Genomic DNA, 16,205 nt, shown 5'->3' on the forward strand with positions numbered 1-16,205 from the left:
GGTTGGTGCAAAAGTTTTTGCGGGTTTTGCCATCACTTTAAATGGCAAACTAATTACTTTGGCACCAACTAATAGTTCTCTAATTTTGTTAGAGGATTTTTAATTAGAAGACTTTTGTTTGTTCATCCAAAGAATAACTTGTATTACCAACACGCCTCAGTCCTTTGGATTTTATAGACCAGCAAAGTTTAAGTACTTGTAGAGCTGACATACAGTTGTCAGTCTTTAATTTATCCACCTAGTCACTTCAAAACCAAAATATTTCCATCTACTAACCCCATCATTTTATACAAATGACACCAAAAAGTAAAATCTTAGAATTAAAACAATTCAGATTTATTAACACTTCACTGTTTTAATCTTCTCTCTCCTCTTTCACAGTAGACGGGTGAGAATCTGATCACAGAACCGAACCAGTGTGGGGACCAGTACTTGGCATCAGCTGCTTTAAATAATAACCAAACTTTCCTATGTGAATTAAATGCACACGCACTCATCCATAGCTAGGGAGGCCATTTCAACCCCTGCATCTAAAAGCAGACAGATCCCCATCCAGAGTGGAGCGTGTTCTTATACATGGTAATGGCAATACTCCATCCTCTTTCACATTGTAAAGATTCTGAAGCTCTTGAGCACGGTCGCTTTACTGGAAGAAATGAAAAGCTGAAATGGATAGGACTTGCCAAGAATCACGAAGACACTTTCAATAGAAAGAACCTAACACTGAGCACAGTTCACAAAACCCAATTATGAACAATTGGTCGTGCTGAATGAGGTCAGCTGCACCACGGTCTGATGAGATGAGTAGGTCATTAGATTATCTAGTTGCTCAAATAAAGGCATCGGGTGAAAAGTTGCCATAACAGGTACTCTTAGCATGTATTGTTGTGCATTCTATTGTTGAATAACACGTTGAAAATTTGTATTTGGTGGTTTATTTTTCTGTTCCTCCATATACACTTATATAAATTATTTAACCCATACCCAGGACGATTCCATTAATACCATAATGAGATATGAATGTCAGTGGATGTGTTCCTTTGTTTATCCCTGTGTCTGGCTGTGTAAGCTACTTATTTACATGGTAGTTCTCAATAGCACTTGTACTGCTATCATTTCATTCATCTCAAGTACGATGTTATCCAAATAAAAATGAATCTCCACAGGCATCAGTTTGGGATGGTTGCCTTTGAAATATAATAGTAAACTGGCCATCTCAGCATCTGTGGAGCTTAGCTCATTCCATCACTTTCCAGAATTATAATTCTCCGCTTGGAGTCTCAGAAATGTAGTGATGGGAGAAAACGGCTATGAGAAAAGAGATGACTGATCAGAGAATTCAGAGTGCTGGAAGATGAATTTTTATGTATTTGCACCTTTTCTTTTCCCTAGACAGGTGTATTTTGCAGAAAAGTCATGTTTTTAAAAAGTTGCCTATATGAATTTCTTTGTAGCAAATCACAGTAGTCTATTTACTTCTATAAAATTGTATGTTTTTCAGGTGGAAAATACTGATCGCCACATATTAAAACTCATACATGTATCACAATTGCATTTTAAGAGCAAAAATCCCAACTTTTTAAATAAAACATGAGGAATAAACCCAATAAATAAATTACAGAATAGAAACACAAGGAAGTTTCAGTCATTTTTGCATTTGGAAGAAGAAGCCTGAAATTTTAAAAGAAAAATAACAACACTATTTTACTGAACAGAACATGCCAGGGGCCAGAACTGTCTTATGAAAGACATTTTTCATTTTTAACCAGAGTATGCCTGCGTGTACAAGATGACAAAATAATCAAGTGAAGAGTGAATAATTCTGCTCATCAACAGGTTGTTTCGTGTTAAACTGATGCAATACCAACCAGTTGGTTTGGCTATTTCCCCCTTTGGAATATTTGTCTAAACAAATACTCTTAAAGGAAGAAAGCAGCTGAACTTCAGTAAAATAAGCCCTCAACTTAGAGTCCAAAACCTATGGCTGTATCTGGCTTTGTTTCTCTGAGAAGATTACTTGAGATTTCTGAATCTCCATTTCCTGATCTAGAAATGAAGGCCACTTTTGGTTTGTGAGGGTAAAGTGAGATAACACACATAAAATTATCCAGCAGATAGTACACACACAATACAGGGCCCAGGAATGGTCCGTGCACTTTTCTTTTACAGTATAAAAGTATTTATTTTTTATTATATTTTTATACTTTATTTTATAAAGTATAAAAGTATTTACAGTATGCTGTGTATTTTGCAAGATTTTCCATACTTCTGTTTATATATTACTAACAGTGTAGATATTGTATGCAAGGAGAATCTTTTTTTATTTTCATTTTTATTTCAAGAGGTTTTTGGGGAACAGGTGATGTTTCGTTATATTAATAAGTTCTTTAGTGGTGAGTTCCGAGATTTTGGTGCACTCATCACCTGAGCAGTGTACACTATACCCCGCTGTGTAGTCTTTCATCCTTCACCCACTCCAACCCTTTCTCCTGAGTCACCAGAGTCTACTGTATCATTCTTATGCCTTTGTATCCATGGCTTAGCTCCCACTTAGGAGTAAGAACATACGATGTTTGGTTTTCCATACCTGGGTTACTTCATTTAGAATAGTCTTCAATTCCATCCAGGTTGCTGTGAATGCCATTATTTCATTCCTTGTAATAGCTGAGTAGTATTCTGTGGTATATATATATATATGCGCCACAATTTCTTTATCCACTCATTGACTGATGGGCATTTGGGATGCTTCCATATTGCAACTGTGAATTGTGCTGCTATAAATGTGCGTGTGGAAGTATCTTTTTCGTATAACGACTTATTTTCCTCTGGGTAGATACCCATTGGTGGGATAGATGGACCAATGGTAGTTCTATTTATAGTTTTTTAAGTAATCCCCACACTGTTTTCCATGGTGGTTGTACAAGTTTACATTTCCACCAGCAGTGTAAAAGTGTTACCTTTTGACTACATCCATGCCAACATCTATTATGTTTTGATTTTTTGATTATGGCCATTCTTGCAGGAGCAAGGAGGTATTGCATTGTGGTTTTGATTTGTATTTCCCTGATCATTAGTGATGTTGAGCATTTTTTTCATGGCCATTTGTATATCTTCTTTTGAGAACTGTCTATTCATGTCATTATTCCACTTTTCGATGAGATTGTTTGTTTCTTTCTTGCTGATTTGAGTTCCTTGTAGAATCTGGATATCAGTCCTTTGTCAGATGTAAAGATTGCAAAGATTTTCTCTCACTCTGTAGATTGTCTGTTTACCTTGCTGATTGCTCCTTTTGCTGAGCAAAACCTTTTTAGTTTAATTAAGTTCCATCTATTTGTTTTTGTTTCATTTGCTTTTGGGTTCTTGGTCATGAAGTCTTTGCCTAAGCCAGAGTCTAGAAGGGTCTTTCCAATGTTATCTTCTGGAATTTTTATGGTTTCAGGTCTTAGGTTTAAGTCTGTGATCCATCTTGAGTTGATTTTTATATATGGTGAGAGATAAAGATCCAGTTTCATTCTTCTACATGTGCCTTGCAAATTATCCCAGCACCATTTGTTGGACAAGGCATCCTTTCCCCAGTTTATGTTTTTGTTTGCTTTGCTGAAGACCAGTTGGCTGTAAGTATTTGGATTTATTTCTGGGTTCTCTATTTTGTTCCATTGGTCTATGTGCCTATTTTTATAATAGTACCATGCTGTTTTGATAACTATGCCCTTATAGGATAGTTTGAAGTAAGGTAATGTGATGCCTCCACATTCGTTCTTTTTTCTTAGTCTTACTTCGGCTATGCAGGCTCTTTTTGGTTCCATATGGCTTTTAGGGTTGTTTTTTCAAGTGAAAAATGATGGGCCAGGCGCGGTGGCTCACACCTGTAATCCCAGCACTTTGGGAGGCCGAGGCGGGCTGATCACAAGGTCAGGAGATCAAGACCATCCTGGCTAACATGGTGAAACCCCGTCTCTACTAAAAATACAGAAAATCAGCTGGTGTGGTGGTGGGCACCTGTAATCCCAGCTACTCGGGAGGCTGAGGCAGGAGAATGGCTTGAACCCGGGAGGCGGAGCTTGCAGTGAGCCAAGATTGCACCACTGCATTCCAGACTGGGCGACAGAGTGAGACTCCATCTCAAAAAAAAAAAAAAAGTGAAAAATGATGAAGAATTTGAAGAATGATGGTGGTGTTTTGATGAGAATTGCATTATATTTGTAGATTGCTTTGGGCAGTATCATTTTCACAATATTGATTCTACCCTTCCATGAGCATGGGATGTGTTTCCAGTTGTTTGTGTTGTCTGTGATCCCTTTCAGGAGTGTTTTGTAGTTTTCCTTGTAGAGGTCTTTCACCTCCTTGGTTAGGCATATTACTAAGTATTTTATTTCTTTTTCAGCTGTAATAAAAGAGGTAGAGTTCTTGATTTGATTCTCAGCTTGGTTGCCTCTGGTGTACAGCAGAGCTGCTGATTTGTGTACATTAATTTTGTATCCTGAAATTTTGCTGAATTCATTTATCATTTCTAGGAGCTTTTTGGAGGAGTCTTTAGGGTTTTCTAGGTATACGATCACATCATTAGCATCAGCAAACAGTGACAGTTTGACTTCCTCTTTACCAATTTGGATGCCCTTTATTTTTCTGTTGTCTGATTGCTCTGGCTAGAACTTCCAATACTATGTTGAATACAAGTGGTGAGAGTAGGCATTCTGCAAGGAGACTCTGGATATATATGGAACCTCAGCTTTCCCAGGCACGAGCCAAGAGTGTGTCTTTACACCAAAAAGAAAGCTTTGCTACTGCTAGTATAATTTGACAACCAAATAATTTTTAATCATTCACTAATTCATGCAATAAAACATCTTTTGTTGCCTACCATGTGCTATATGCACATTAAGGCTGACTTACTTGTGAAGATGATATGCAGCAAATGTTAATATGATATCATAAATACTATAACAGACTGGAGAAAAGTATGGGAGGAAGAAATTTGTTTCGTTCCTGAAAAGTCACACAGAGGCAGATATTTAATAAATGATCTTGGTAAAGATTAAAAAACAAAAGGATTCAGCTATCATGGAATCATCTTGCCATCCCTGTATGTATATGTGCAATGCATGCATGTGTTTACATGTGTATTTTTGCATTTTTTCTAATTTATTTGTCAACCTCATAATTTGGAAAGTCTCTTCTTGCATCTTGCTGCTCACTGACTTAACCTCACATGAACACTGAAGGCAACACAGCAGCTAATGGAATCCTGTCTTTCAAAGATGTAACTAGTTTTGATGTGACTAATCTTGCTGTTCAGTCAAATAAAGCAGCTCTGTGCTGTAATATATAATTTATACAGCTTAGATGATTGTCTTTTTTTTTTTCTTTTTGATACAGGGCTTCACTTTATCACCCAGGCTGGAGTGCAGTGGTACGATCACAGCTCACTGAATTGTTGACCTCCTGGCCTCAAATCATCCTTCCACCTTGGCATCCCAAGTAGCTGGGACTACATGCATGCACCAGCATGCCTGGCAAATTAAAAAAAAAAAAAATCAGTAGGGGTAGAATCTTGCTATGCTACCCAGGCTGGTCTCAAACTCCTGGCTCAAGCAGTCCTCCTGCCTTGGCCTCCCAAATTGCTGGGATTACAGGTGTGAGCCACTGTGCCTGGCCTACTGCCTTTCAATGTAAAGAAAAACTAAAATAGAATAAAATAAAAATCAGCCATGGTATATAACCTGTACATGATCTGTGTTCCTATATTTTTATTGTCTGACATTCAGAATAAACCACAACCGTCAATTCTCCAGATCCTCAGATCATAATCACTGGAATATTTGATTCTGTGGAAGATGTGAGAATTTCTCAGCTTATCTGCTCCTAAACAGATGTACTTGCTAAGGAGATTTCATAAGAAGCAGTTTAACTCTGGACCTCTTAAGTTTACATAAAATGAAAGAAAGGCATTAGATCTCTGGGTTTGCTCCCTCCACTGTATCTGATTTTGACTTTTTAGCCATAGAGATTCTATAGGCAGTGCCCCATAGAAATGATTTTACTGTTCTGTTGTATTGTTAGCATCTGCAACTGCCCTATACCACAGGTTTGAGATCTTGTGTGGTGTAAGTGGGCAGAGGGTAAATGAATTGAGTACCTGAATCACCAGGAAATTTTCCCAAAGTGTACATCACTTTTTACACTCCTCCTCACCCCAATCAGTTGTAGAACTCGTAGTCAAATGGCCTAAAATGACCTATGGGTGTGTTCTAAATAGAGCTCAGGGCTTAAACCATTCCCATGTCGACATTGCACATCTTGTTGAAAATTGTGTTTATAGGGAGCAGGAAGGAAGTCCAGGAATGGAAAAGATTAGCTGGGAATTTTTTAGTATAGATTTTTATCATCAAATGGAGTTTTATTGACCATTTACACAAGAACCATTAACAGCCAATCAGGAAACTTCTGAACCAACTTGAGCCACCTTACTTAGCAATTAACTCAAGTTCCCTTATGAATGCAAAACAAGTAAGTTTCACATAAATATGCTGGTAATACATTGCATAAGGGTATCTGCTTGCCATGTTATAAACCACTGTCGAAGCCAAGAAACCAAATAAACTTGATTAATCCTTGAGCATAATCATGCAGACATGTAAGATGGAAAACTATGATTCACAGATAAATGGTTAGCTGGTGCTTGTTGCTGCAGGATCTTTTCTTTTTTTAACTTTTAAGTTCAGGGGTACACGTGCAGGTTGGTTTCTACAGGTAAACCTGTGTCATGGGAGTTTGTTGTACAGATTTCATCATCCACATATTAAGCCTAGTACCCATTAGTTATTTTTCCTGATCCTGTCCTTCCTCCCACCCCCCTACTCTGACAGGCCCCAGTGTATGTTGTTCCCCGCTATGTGTCCATGTATTGTCATCATTTAGTTCCTGCTTATAAGTGAGAACATGCAGTATTTGGTTTTCTGTTCCTGCAGTAGTTTTCTAAGGATAATGGTTTCCCTGCTCCATCCATGTCCCTGCAAAGGACATGATCTCACTCTTTCTTTATGGCTGCATAGTATTCTATGGTACATATATACCACATTTTCTTTATCCATTCTATCACTGATGGGCATTTAGGTTCATTCCATGTCTTTGCTTTTATGAATAGTGTTACAGTGAACATACACATGCATGTGTCTTTATGGCAGAATGTTTTATAATCCTTTGGGTACATACCCAATAATGGGATTTCTGGGTTGAATGGTATTTCTGTCCTTAGGTCTTAGAATTGCCACACGGTCTTCTACAATGGTTGAACTCATTTACACCCCACCAACAATGTATAACCTTCCTTTACCTCCACACCCTCGCCAGCACCTGTTATTTTTTGACTTTTTAATAACAGCCATTCTGACTGGTGTGAAATGCTATCTTATTATGGTTTTGATTTGCGTTTCTCTAATAATCAGTGATATGCTTTTTCTCATATGATTGTTGGCCACATGTATGTCTTATTTTGAAAAGTGTCAGCTCACGTCCTTTGCCCAGTTTTAAATGGGGTTATTGGTTTTTTTCTTATAAATTTGTTTAAGTTTCTTATAGATGCTAGTATTAGACTTTTGTCAGGTGCACAGTTAGCAAAAATTTTCTTCAATTCTGTGTTTGTCTGTTACTCTGTTGATAGTTTCTTTTGCTGTGCAGAAGTTCTTTAGTTTAATTAGATCCCATTTGTCAATTTTTGCTTTAGTTACAATTGCTTTTGGCATCTTCATTATAAAATATTTGCTTGTGCCTACATCCTGAATAGTATTGCCTAGGTTGTATTGCCAGGGTTTTTATAGTTTTGGGTTTTACATTTAAGTCTTTAATCCATCTTGAGTTAATTTTTGTATTTGTTGTAAGGAAAGTGTCCAGTTTCAGTCTTCTGCATATGGCTAGCCAGTTCTCCCAGCACCATTTATTGAATTCCCCATTGCTTGTTTTTGCCTGGTTTGTCAAAGATCAGATAGTAGGTTTCTGGTCTTATTTCTGGGTTCTCTACGCTGTTCTTTTGGTTGAGATGTCTGTTTTTGTACCAGTATCATGCTGTTTCAGTTACTGTACCCTGTAGTATAGTTTGAAGTTGGTAGCCTGATGCCTCTAGGTTTGTTCTTTTTGCTTATGATTGCCATGGCTATTTGGGCTCTTTTTTGGTTTTACATTAATTTAAAAATAGTTTTTCTAGTTCTGTGAAGAATTTCAATGGTAGTTTAATAGGAATAGCATTGAATCTATAAACAGCATTGGGCACTATGGCCATTTTAACAATATTGATTCTTCCTATCCATGAGCATGGAATATTTTTCCATTTGTTTACGTCCTCTCTGATTTCTTTGAGCAGTGTTTTGTAGTTCACCTGGTAGAGATCTTTCACCTCCATAGTTATCTGTATTCGTAGGTTTTTATTCTTTTTGTGGCAATTTTGTATGGGAGTTTATTCCTGATTTGGCTCCTGGTTTGACTGTTGTTTGTGTATAGGAATCCTAGTCATTTTTTTGCACATTGATTTTGTGTGCTGAGACTGCTGAAGTTGTTATCCTCTTAAGAAACTTTTGGGCTGAGACTATGGGGTTTTCTAGATGCAGAATCATGTTGTCTACAAACAGGGATAGTTTGACTTCCTCTCTTTCTATTGGGATGCGCTTTATTTCTTTCTCTTGCCTGATTGCCCTGGCCAGGACTTCCAATGCTATATTGAATAGAACTGGTGAGACAGGGCATCCTTGTCTTGTGCCAGTTTTCAAGGGGAATGCTTTCAGCTTTGTTGCAGGATCTTTTGAGTAGGCCTAGCAGATGTGTTTGGGAGCTATCCACTGGGTGATGTAAGGGGAAGTGGTATTCATTGGCTCCCACCCCACAGTGGTCAAGGGTGAGCTCATGGGTATTAGATCCCGAGTACTTTTGGATTGTGCAAGTGTGAGTGATGTGGACTCCCACAAACATCCAAAGCTGACTGTCAGAAAGTTGAGGTGAATTATGCCAGCTTGCACCTGCTAAAGCTGGTCAAAACTTCATAGAACTGGTTGTCACAGCTCTTATTAGATAAGAGGGTTGAAAGGATTTAAAGTTTGCCCAAGAATTTTCTGGTATATTGAAAAATATAACAGAAACTAAAACAATCAGAGGGTTTCCACAGTGAGTATATTCAGTACCCAAACCAATATTGAATATCCGAAGGAGGATCTTTAACCAATAGAAAGCTTGGGAAATTGATTTGGAATAAAAAGAACAGGTCCTAACTCTTTCTGGCAATGTGAACTTGGACAAGTTACTTTCAGTTTTGCTGAGCTTCAGTGTCCTGATCTTCAAAAACGGGGATAAATAATATCCTCCCCATGGGATTCTTCAGTGCTAAATGAGATAGTGCATGTCATAGCATGGTTAGGATTTTGAAAAACGGGGACTCATCATGATAATTATTAGCAATCGATCAGAGACAGCACACAAGGCACTGTCGAGGGGCCCCTCTATTGTTAGGGGCTGAAGATTTCAGTTGACCAGGACTGCAGGAGAGAAAGAGAACAAAGGTGGTAACAGCTGGTGGGAGCTAGTGGAAGCGATTTTTCTGAACCCTGGGGGACTACAGATTGTGCAGAACAATGAAAGCCAAGTTGAGGGTTGGGAGTCAGAGATTATACTGAGGCCACAGGTCAAGTGTGGTTACCTCTAGTCAAAAGCTAGGGAATAGAAACCTCAGAAGCTGGAGGTTAAATCCCTGCCAAGGGTCAAAGGCAGGCGAATGGTCATGCCAGTAGACGCACAGCTCCATTAGAGGCCTTCCTTGTCAGGAAGCTTATTGTGGAGTCCCGGCTACCCTGAAACAATAGCTGATTTCCTAGGGGAGGTTAGCCAGGTATCTGAGAGATCAAAGATGCACAGCCTTGCAAATGATCATGCAGCAGTTAACAGAAAAGTTCTAACTGAAATGTCTTTATCATGTACTTATACCAGGAGGACATGTGCTATTCTCAAGGATGCATACTACTTTGAGGAGTTCTTGTTTACAATGTGCAACTTCAAGGGATGACTAATTTTTCTGATTTTGTTTGACTTTCTTGCATCTTTCTTCCCTGGTCCTGTAAGTTGGTATTATGGTGTTGGTATTATGATCAGAAATCTCTTGAAATAAGCTCCCTTAGCCTCATACTTCTAAATGCCTTATGTCTTTTTTTTTTTTTCAGGGTCTTACTTCATTGCCCAGGCTAGAGTGCAGTGTTGCGATCATGTCTCACTGCAGCCTCAACCTCCTTGGCTCAGGTGATCCTCCCATCTCAGCCACTCAAGTAGCTGGGACTACAGGTGCACACTACCATGCCTGGCTAATTTTTTTGCATTTTTTGTAAAGATGAGGTTTCACTATGTTGCCCAGGCTGATCTTGAATTCCTGAGCTCAAGCAATCCACCTGCCTCAACCTCTTAAAGTGTTGGGATTACAGGCATGAGTCATCATGTCCAGCCTGTGTTATGTCTTAAAATGTTTTATATTGTTCCACCCTTTACTGATTCCAAACATCCATTCACTTATCCACTCATTCAACCATTCAAAGATGAAATTATTTAATCAGTTAACCAGAAAATATTGAGTATGTGTCTTCTACATTACTGCCTCAGGGGATTGTCAGGGTAAACTGAGATAAAACACATAGGATATCTGGCAAATATTACACACTCACTACAGGCTTAGTGCTGGCTTATGTACTTGTCTTTTATCATATGCTATAAATCTTATAAAATGTTCCATACTTTTATTTCTCTATTAGACTAAGAATTTATATGTGACATATAAGGAGATAGGTGTGTTGTGATATCCCATTGAGGTCTTGATTTCATTTAAAGGCTAATGGTGTTGAAGATCTCGTCATGTGCTTAATTTCTATCTGTGTATCTTCTTAGTAAGGTGTCTCTTCATATCTTTTGCCAATTTCCTAATTAGATTGCTTGTCTTTTACTGTTAAGCTTTGAAAGTTCTTTATTCCACATATTAATCTTTTGTTGGCTATGTGTTTTGCAATTATTTTCTTCAAGTTTGTAGTTAGTTTTTTCATCCTCTTAGCAGAGTCGTTCACAGAAAAAAAAAGGCTTAATTTTGAGTAGGTCTAATTAAATCTAATTTACCTATTTTTTTCTTTTATGGACTTTGCTTTTGGTGTCAAGTCTAAGACTTGACTTTTTGTGTGTTTTACATTTAAGTCCATTATCTATTTTGAGTTAGTTCTTGTATAAGGTGTGAGTTAGGTCAAGATTGAATTTCTGCTCATGAAAGCCCAATTGCTCCAGCACCGTTTGTTGGAAATGCTATTTTTCCATCATTAAATTGCTTTTTCACCTTTGTCAAAAATCAATCAGGCATATTTGTGTGGGTCTATTTTTTGATTCTCTAGTCTGTTCCATTGATCTATGTGTTTGTTTGCCCTTTGCCAGTACCATACAGTCTTAATTACGGTAGCTTTATAGTAAGTCTTAAAATCAGGGAGTTGATTTCTCCCACTTTCTTCTTCTTTTTCAAAATTGGTTTAGCCATTTTAATTCCTATTTTTTTCATCTACATTTTAGAAATAGTCTTGTCTCAATTTACAAAACTCTTGCTGGGATTTTGATACGAATTGCATTAAACCTCTATATCAATTTGAAGAGAACTGATATCTTGACTATGTCAAATATTTCAATGCATAAATATGGTATGTCTCTGCATTTAATTAGTTCTTTGATTTCTTTCATCAGCATTTTGTATTTTTCAACACATAACTTCAATATACATAAGTAAATTTTTTTTTTTTGAGAAGGAGTCTCGCTCTGTCGCCCAGGCTGGAGTGCAGTGGCGCGATCTCGGCTCACTGCAAGCTCCGTCTCCCAGGTTCACGCCATTCTCCTGCCTTAGCCTCTCGAGTAGCTGGGACTACAAGCGCCCACCACCACGCCCGGCTAATTTTTTGTATTTTTAGTAGAGACGGGGTTTCACCGTGTAAGCCAGGATGGTCTCGATCACTTGACCTCGTGATCCGCCTGCTTCAGCCTCCCAAAGTGCTGGGATTACAGGCATGAGCTACTGCGCATATTTTTTGGTTGATTGTAAATGGTGTTGTATTTTGAATTTTGGTATTCATGTGTTCACTGTTACATGTAGAAATACAACTGATATTTTTCATGTGTGCTTTTTTGTATTCTGCAACCTTGCTAAACTCACTTATTGGTTCTAGTAGGATCTTTAATTGTTTTGTGTGTTTATTTGCTTAGATTTCATGGCATTTTCTACACAGGAAATCATGTCACCTGGAAATAGGGGAAGTGTTATTTCTTCCTTTCTGAGCTGTATGTCCTTCATTACCTGTTTAAAATATAACTATTTTAAATATTTCATCAGTATACATTTAGAACACATAAGACACTGTTACAATTTTTGCTTCCACCAGCAAACAAGATTTAGAAGACTCAAGAAAAGAAGCAATCCATTGTCTTTAACCATATTTTTGCTCATTGCACACACATTTTATGAATAAACATTTCTCATGTTTTATCTTTCTTCCTAACATTCTAAGGTCCACATTTTATTACTACTTTTCTGTTTAAAGAACTTCCTTTTACCATTCTTTTAGAGAAGGTCTGCTGGTTATTAAAAAAAAAAAAAATTCTCTTAGTTTTCCTTTATCTGAGAATATCTTGATTTCCCTTTCATTTCTAAAGATACTTTCACTAGATACAGAATTGACAGTTCTTTTCTTTCAGCACTTGAAAGATGTTGTACCACTTCCTTCTGTCATGCTTTCTGATAAGAACTCCACTGTCATTTGAGTTGTTTTTCTTCCTTAGGTAAGTTGTTTCTCTGTCACTGCTTTCAAGACTTCTTCCTCGTCTTTAATATTTGGAAGTTTGATTATGATGTGCCTTAGATATAGATTTCTTTGGGTGTATCCTATTTGGGGTTAACTCAACTCCTTGATTCTATAGGTTATATTTTTTGCCAAATTTTGGAAGTTTTTGGCCATTATATCTGGTACTTTTGCAGCCCCAAACTCTTTCTCCTCTTCTTCTAGCACCCCAATGACACAAATGTTAGATCTTCTGGTATAGTACCACATGTTCCTGAGGCTCTGTTTATTTTGTTTCCAATCTATTATATCTTTGTTCTTTGTGAGTTTATTTCTTTCATTTTTAAAAGGAGAGATGTATATACAAAAGTCAAAACATAGCATATTTCAGATTCTTTCTGATGAATGAGATTAGTAAGCATTTCCTTTTAGAACACATCATCTATGAATTTCAGCCCAGGACTTCAGCCCAAACACAGACCAATCAGTTGAAAGCAGTTGGTATAGTAAGGATCCAGGTGCCCCAGAGAAAAACAACAATATATTCTTTATCTTATTTAATCCACACCACAGAGAAGGTACCACTAGCATTACCATTTTACAAATGAAGAAGATGAGGCTTAAAGAGAGGCAGAGTAACTTGCTAGAATCACAGCCATGGTAGAGCTAGGATAGAAACCATGGGGCACCTTTGAGATTATGCCTCATAGACTTCCAACTACAGGATGCATTATTTATTAAGGGACTCAGCTACTGCTCACTGAAACCCATTGCTGGGAATATTATGATAAGTTCGTTCATTGATAATGTAGGGTCCTCTGACAGCTAACTTTGTTTTAAGAACTCCTCAAGATCCTTGCCAAATCTCTCCTGGACTTTACTATAGTCTAGGACACTTCAACCCAACCTTCCCTCCCTCCCTCCTTCACCTGCAGTCAGACATGCATCACTGATGATGACTCCCCCAGCCTTTTCCAGCTTCCTCTCGCATTTTCTCCAACACTGGCATTTTCCCTGGGGGGAAAAAAATCCTTGTATGTTTTATCCCATCTTATCATCTGTTTCGTGGAGGACCCAATTAATACAATCAGGTAATTCGATGTAAGAGCCCAAGCTATTGAACACCACTATGAATGTGGGAAAAAGAGAAAAAGTATTTCTGTGGGACTATTTGACATTTCACGGAGAGGAACAAAGAAAATATGTGGGAAGATGTTATAATTTCTTAAATGAAATGCAAGTGCAAGTTGTCATTAGTTAAAGTTCATAAAGCAAGGTTTGCCCTGGGTTCTGCCTGTGTTCTGCCACTGGCCAAGGTGTGGATCATTTCTAATTTATCATTTAGTCTAATGATGGCCTTCTTGTGAGAAGTGCAGGCTTATCATTTTAATTTTTATAATACTTAATGTAGCACGTGATTTATCAGGCATGTTGGTAACATTGCAACTCTAAGTTGTTTTTTATCCAAATAAACTGAAATTTGGCAACAAGTTTGTAGAAATTGATGTAATTTGCACCACAGCAATTATCCCATTCATCACCATTCCAATTTTCTAAATTATCTTTAAACAAGGGTGTGGTGAGTTCCTGGAGAACTGATAATAAAGTACACAACCCATCCTACTTGTCCTACCTCAGCAGTTATTGAAGGCTCATCTGTTATCATCTTGGTCTCCTCAACTGGAAAGTAAGACTGAGTGTGAGAAGCTCTTGTTCACTTAGGCCACACCGCCTCATTTGAATGAATCACTTAGCTATGCTGAATAACTAATGGAAAATGATTCTGTTATTGTTGTTAAATGGATTCCTGACATAGTATCAGAATAAACTGAAGCTTACCAAAATGCCAAGAATATTAAATAGGATATTTCAGAGTATATTGAAATAAGAAGCAAAACATGGAAAGATAAGCTGATTACTTGGAGTACATAACACATTGTTCATCTGTGACAAAAACAAGTAAAAGTCATTCATTCCTATATGATTTCCTTTTTACCATCAAAAACACTAAACTGGAAAATATAAAAAATAGGAGGTCAGTTTAAAGAGGGAGCGAAAGCTAGAGATAGATGTGCAGATAAGGAAGTACATGACCATTTTATGAGCTCAAGTCTGGATGAATTACATTCCAAGATAGTAATAATCATGGCAAATATTGACTATAAGATGCAAGGGCTTTAAGTACCATATATATGTATATATATTAGGGAAAAAAAACCTAGAAGGTAGATTCTATTATCTGCATTTTTCAGATGAAAAAACTGAGGCCCAGGCAGTTAAATAGCTTGCCCATGTCAGGGCTGGGATTTGAGCCCAGACAGTCTGACTCTGGGGCCTTCTAGCCAGTGGATGGCCACAGGTCAGCAGCATTGTTATTACCTGGATGCATGTTGGAATTGTGGAATCTTGGCCTATGGAATCAGAAGCTGCATTTTAATAAGATCTCCAGGTGATTCTTATGTATACTGTGGTTGAAGAAGCACCATCCTGGAGCCCATACACTGACCTGCAATCATACGCTTTGCCACCTTCCTCACACTAGAGAACAGTGAATGTGAGTGCAGGTCCCCGCATATAACCTTTTGGGAATTATCAAGTATGAGGGGGTAGAAGGAAATCGGTGACAGACAAAAAACAGGATTTTCAACAGGTTGTCCTCATGTTTAAAGGTGGAGGAATCAACAGGCTAAAAACCAGTGTAACTGACATAAACTCATGGCAAGCCCCAGGTTAGAAAATTCCAAAATGATCACAAAGAACCAAAGTGGGTTCATTAAGAAAGCATTCTATCCTTTGGGAGGCCGAGGCGGGCAGATCACGAGGTCAGAAGTTCGCGACCAGTCTGGCCAACATAGTGAAACCCCATTTCTACTAAAAATACAAAAAATTAGCTGGATGTGGTAGTGTGCGCCTGTAATTCTCGCTACTCAGGAGGCTGAGGCGGGAGAATCACGTGAACCTGGGAGGCAGAGGTTGCAATGAGCTGAGATTATGCCAAAAAAAAAAAAAGCATTCTATAAAATTAACCTGATTTCTTTTTTGGACTGTCACATATATATCAGGAAATGATCACAGTTATGTCACACATTGATATTAGCATCAATAATCAAATTTGGTAAAGTCTTTCATGATGTACTTGTGGATAATATAGACCCATGGGGAGGACTGGTAGCTAATGGAATAATTCTATCCAAAGGAGGCTGGTTAATGAATTATTGCAAACAAGCAAAATGGTTCTATATTCTTTCATTTATTCAAAAATGTTTATCGAGGACTTCTTATAATCCAAGTACTCTTCTCGGTGCTGGAGATACAGTGACAAACAAGATAATATTTTGCTCTCATGAAATTTCACAACTAAACAAATAAATATAATTACAGATG

This window comes from Macaca mulatta, chromosome 11 (genome assembly GCF_049350105.2).
Source record: "Macaca mulatta isolate MMU2019108-1 chromosome 11, T2T-MMU8v2.0, whole genome shotgun sequence".
NCBI classification, from domain to species: domain Eukaryota; kingdom Metazoa; phylum Chordata; class Mammalia; order Primates; family Cercopithecidae; genus Macaca; species Macaca mulatta.